General features: G+C 49.0%; 1 long non-coding RNA gene across 1 annotated transcript; it reads left to right on the top strand.

Annotated features, from left to right (window-relative positions):
• Positions 1 to 3327: 3327 nt before the first annotated feature.
• On the top strand, positions 3328 to 5144 carry LOC125914150 (uncharacterized). Its single transcript, XR_007455222.1, has 3 exons — positions 3328 to 3412; positions 4036 to 4131; positions 4921 to 5144. It is a non-coding gene; the product is annotated as an uncharacterized LOC125914150 (long non-coding RNA).
• Positions 5145 to 5462: the final 318 nt, after the last annotated feature.

The raw sequence follows: 5462 nt of genomic DNA, 5'->3' as shown, positions 1-5462 counted from the left end.
TGTAGAATTGAGAAAACCTGCTTCCCTTAACCCACAACAACGTGGTCTGGCCTCGAAGAGGAAAAGAAAACCGATACTGAATAGGTTGTTCCTCAGCCTCCACGACTTTATCTGAGATGAAGCAGAGAATATCCCGCTTGTAGGGCTAATGCAGGGGTTACACGTAAGGCTGTGTGAGTGCCTGGCATCTCGGATGAGCACAATCGCTACAAAATTGGGTATAATCGAAATCCCAAGTGGCGAATCAGACCAAGGAGTCTATGGGACTGAATTTACCAAGCCTTACTTCATGGCTGTTCTTTAACACCCGCCCCCCCCATTTTTAATTAGTTAATTTATTTTCCATAACACCTCCCCACCTTTAGCTGAAAGGTTGGCACTCAGTTGTTGTCCCACAGGTGTAAGGCTGAGAGTTTTCTTTTCCATCCATTTCTCTGGACCCACCAAAAGACATTTCATAGATGTACATCTGAGCTGTACTTGGAACTCATTTAAAGTTCTAACCCCACATTATTCTAAACTCAACCTCCAAGGCCACCCAACAGGGGCTTGTAAACTTTTTTTTAATGTTTATTTATTTATTTGGGGGGGGGCAGGGGCAGAGAGAGGGAGAGAAAATCCCAAGCAGACTCTGCACTGCCAGCTCAGAGCCCGACGTGGGACTCGATCTCACGAACTGTGAGATCATGACCTGGACCGAAATCCAGAGTGGGACGCTTAACCAACTGAGCCCCCCAGGGCCCCCCAGGGGCTTGTGATTTAAATAAATATTGGCTGAGTGCCTACTGTGTGCCCAGCACTATTCTTGGAGCTGATGTTACAGCAGTGACCCAAATCCCTAAGCATCTCTGTCCTCAAGAAGCTCATTGTCATGCCGATCTGCCACAAACGACTGGGGGGCTTGCACAACTCAGTGTCAACCACATCATCGCCAGCTCTCTCTCACTTGATCTTAGCGAAAAGGCCGAGAAGTGATACCAGCTCTCTCTCAAATGCCGGTCTGGAAAGGAACCTTCAGGTCCTTCTTTTCAAAGGAAAGGGTGGAATCTACCCACATGGAGAGGTGAATAGAGGTACATACAAATACAGCGTTGGGGATACCAAAACCTATTTGAGCACGGACGCATTACTGAGGTCCTTGATCCACATCTGCCTGAAACCGACATGCCCTCGAACTTCCCAGTTTAATGGGCCAATGAAATACGCCCCTTTTAAATGTGTTTGCTTATGCCAGCCATTAAGCGAAGTGAGTGGCGAATCACACGGGTCCCGACAATTATTGCTACGTCATAGCGTATGACCACTCTGTTGCGGGCTCCATGCTGGGCAACAGGTATACAGCAGGGGGTGAGACCCAGCCCCCAGTCTTAATGGTCTCACGATGGTCTAATAAAACGGACAGGTGACAGTCACGATACAATGCCGTCTGATTTTCCCCAACCTCTCCTCCTATCCAAATTCTCATCTCACCGTGGCCCGAAGGGGCCAAGTGCACCCTCCTTCACTGGCGACTGTTTCCATGGGGATCACGCCCAGACGCACCCACCTGGGTGAGGAAAGGTATACGCCAACTGCATACCCTAGCTCGCCAGCTGCATACCCTAGCTTGCCAACTGCATACCCTAGCTTGTGGGGGCTGGGGTGTGTTAACACTGGTACGTGATAATCATCAGTAAACGTTTCGGGACTTCATTAAATCATATAAGTAGTCTCGTCGGCGACGGGAAGGGCATATGGTGGTGAGCGGGGGGCTGAGTGACGCGCACCAAGAGAGAATAGCTGGAAAGACATTCTTAGATGAGCATCCCTTCCGCGGGCCTGTGAGGCCATTGGAAACATCTGACAACACACACGGAGTCTCGAACCGCCATAAGCTCCTTAGCACGCATCACCCTGATGAAAAATGATTGCGGTTCACCGAGGCCTAGGATCTATACCTAGAGATCACAGGGGGTTCGAATCCCTGGAGCTTAGTCACCCTCCTCGTGCGATAACCACATTCCTGGATGACAGCATTCCGATGAAAGTGCCAAGAAGGCGCAGCCTCACTCTAGTTCCCGCTATTATTTCTTGTGGTTTGCGTCATCACCTTGAATCGAAATAGAGCCATGCGTGTAGATGACTAACCGCCGGGACCATTTGTATTCTGTGCGTTTGTATTCTGTCTGCTTGAGACTTGTAGGCCAGAGCCACCCTAACGACCTACTGTAGGACTGAAACGGCAGAAGTTTATTTTCCCACAGCTCTGGAGGCTGGAAGGCCAAGGCCAAGGTGCTGGCAAGCTTTGGTTCGTTCTGAGTCCTCTCTCCTTGGCTTGTGGATGGTCTCCCTCTCCCTGGTCGTCGTGGGGTCGCCCCTGTCCGTGTGTTTGTGCCTATGTCCTAACCTCTTCTTCCGGGGCACCAGGCATCACGCCCTGGGCCCACCTGAACAATCTCATTTTACCTGAATTACCTCCTTGAAAGACTTATCTCTGGGGCACCCGGGGCGGTGCAGTCGGTTAAGCCTCCGACTTTGGCTCAGGTCATGAGCTCACCGGCTCATGGGTTTGAGCCCTGCGTCAGGCTCTATGCTGACGGCTCAGAGCCTGGAGCCTGTTTCAGATTCTGTGTCTCCCTCTCTCTCTGCCCCTCCCCCACTTGCTCTCTCTCTCTCTCTCAAAAATAAATACAATGTTTTTAAAAAATGATTATTATTGAAAAAAAAATAGACCAACCCACCAAACTCGTGATTGCTTAGGATGAGACCAAAGTGGATATTCAGGTTTAGAAAAGTGGAGAAGAAAGAAAGAAAGAAAGAAAGAAAGAAAGAAAGAAAGAAAGAAAATTGAATGGACGGTGCTTGAAAATGGCAAAATCCCAAGTGAGTTTGACAATGACCGAACTTTGGGAAGGAGTGACTTCCGTGATCTGCAAATTCATACAAGCACATCACAGAGCCACCCCCTGTCAGCTGGACACCCATACACGCATCTCCGTAAAACATATCTTAAAACCACTCTGAGCCTCAGTTGCCTCATCAGTGCCTGGCCCGTGAGGTTCTTGACAAGTAAGCAAAAGCCTGTTCTGGGCGAAATTGTATCCTCCAAAAATACCCACCACAATAACAATAACAATAACAATAACCTATGTAGTGCCCCACCCCACCCCCCGCCCCGCCCCACCCCCCGCCCAGAGTCATTTGTGTTTCAAGGACACCCATTCTCCATTCTTCTCCCAGCTGATTTATGCAAGCAAAACACTTGTATTCCCTCGTCCTCCTTGCTTTCGATCTCTCTCTCTCTCTCTCTCTCTCTCTCTCACCCACCCCCTGTCTCTTTGCAGCCCTGTTTTTCCCACACCATCCTCCTGGAGGAGTAAGGTAGCCAGCACGCTACTCGCCCTTGGCTGGGGGAGCACCTCTGGCTCTCTGGGTGAGTTTCCTTCTGACCCTCTCCCTTCCCCGGGGGGGGGGGGGGTGCGCTGTACCGTTTCCCAGCAACCAGCAGCAGCCAGGATCTTTCATCCGCTTCTTCACCGTGGTTTCTGGGGCTTTATTAGCAAATGAAAATGGCCCCACTCCAACCAACGTCAATGCCGTCCCAGCTAGGAACAGGGCCGGAGCGTTTCCTGTGGCTCGAAGACTCAGACAAACCAGTTTGAAGAGGTGCCAGTTGGCTTTACTCAAGCTACCAGTGAGCTATTTTTGACATAAAAAAGAAGCTGAATTTAGCTGATAACCGATTGAAGAAATCTTAAACACGACGAGGTGGGGGGGGGGCCGGGTAACGTCCTCGCCGAGGGGGCGGGAAGACAAGGGACTCAATCTCAATTCCATCAGCGACCTGGTTTGGAAAACTAATTGAATTCCATCAATTGTTAGCAAAACAACCGACTGAGCTGCGGTCTGGGTACCTTCTCCTCCCCAGCATCTTTCCGCCACCTCAGTGTAAGTGGGGAGACAAAGCCTTAACGGTTTCCTGAGCCAGAGGTTGGTACGGCAATGAGAAAAAACTCCATAGCACACGAATCTAATGTGTTCTCTCTATCTCCTAAGGAAAACGAATTTCAGAAGTGAAGATAACATTTTCTGAAACGTTTTAGATACGTACGCAACAGGAAAATGGCTTCTGGAGGCCCGGCCAAACCTAAGGTACAGAAAATAATGTCTTTAAATATACTCCAGGGATGCCTGGTTGGCTTAGTCGTTTAGCATCCGACTCTTGATTTCAGCTCAGTTTGTGATCCCAGGATCATGGGATCGGGGCCTGCATCGGGCTCTGTGCTGGACGTGGAACCTGCTTAAGATCCTCTCTCTCTCTCTCTCTCTCTCTCTCTCTCTCTCTCTCTCATCATAATCTCACAGTTCATGGGTTCAAACCCCGCATCGGGCTCTGTGCTGACAGCCCAGAGCTTGGAGCCTGCTTCATATCCTGTGTCTCCCTCTCTCTCTGCCCTTTTCCCGCTTGTGTTCTCTCTCTCTCTCTCTCAAAAATAAATAAGTATATTTTTAAAAAAAAGATTCTCTCTCTCTCTCTCTCTCCCTCTCCCCCTTCTTCTGCCCCTCCCTCTCTCTCTCTCTAAAGTAAATAAGTAAATAAAATCAAATATACCCCCGATCTTTTATTTTCAATAATCCAAAAAGGATTCATTCAATCCACCACCCCCGCCTGCCCATCTATGTTTGCTCATAGCAGCCTTAAGTTGCAAGGCAAGAAAGCAGAATTATTTTTTCCTGAGATCTGGAGAAATAGACAAACAGAAAGGTGGAGTGGTCTGCCTAAGGTCACACAGCAGCCATCCGCTGGCCCGGGATGGCCCAGTTCTGTACTTCGAGTCTCTGCTTCATTGTGCCCCCTCTGGGTTGTTTGGTGTGGTTTGATATAAACATTTGGGGCGCCCTTGGGTGGCTCAATCAGTGAAGCCTCCGACTTCGTCTCAGGTCATGACCTCACAGTTGGTGAGTTCGAGCCCCGCGTTAGGCTCTGCTGCTGACAGCTCAGCGCCTGGAACCTGCTTCGGATTTTGTGTCTCCCTCACTCTCTCTCTCTTTCTCTCTCTCTCTGCCCCTCCCCTGCTCGCAGTCTGTCTCTCTTTCTCAAAAATGAATAAATGTTCAAAATAAATAAATGGATAAATAAATAAATAAATAAATAAAACATTTAACAGACGTTCCTGTTCCTTATTTTCAATCCTTTAAAATGAGACGGCAACCAAGAAGAGTTTTCCAGTTCGGTCCTAAAGATCACTGTTCAACTTTGGCAAATGTACCCTGGGTTAGAACCTGGCCAACATATAGCCCACAGCCCGATGCGACAGCAACGTTCTTATTAGTGACTGTAACAGTTACCAGTCTGCCACCTGCTGAACCCTGGACATCCCTTTTCATCTCTGCCTCAGCCTTTATAAGCCAGCCCTGAGGAAACCCATTTTACAGAGGAAGAAACCAAGGATCAGCAAGGTGAAGGCTGCCCAAGATCACAC

This window comes from Panthera uncia, assembly GCF_023721935.1.
Source record: "Panthera uncia isolate 11264 chromosome D3 unlocalized genomic scaffold, Puncia_PCG_1.0 HiC_scaffold_8, whole genome shotgun sequence".
NCBI lineage: Eukaryota > Metazoa > Chordata > Mammalia > Carnivora > Felidae > Panthera > Panthera uncia.
This window is presented reverse-complemented; position numbering and strand designations above follow the sequence as displayed.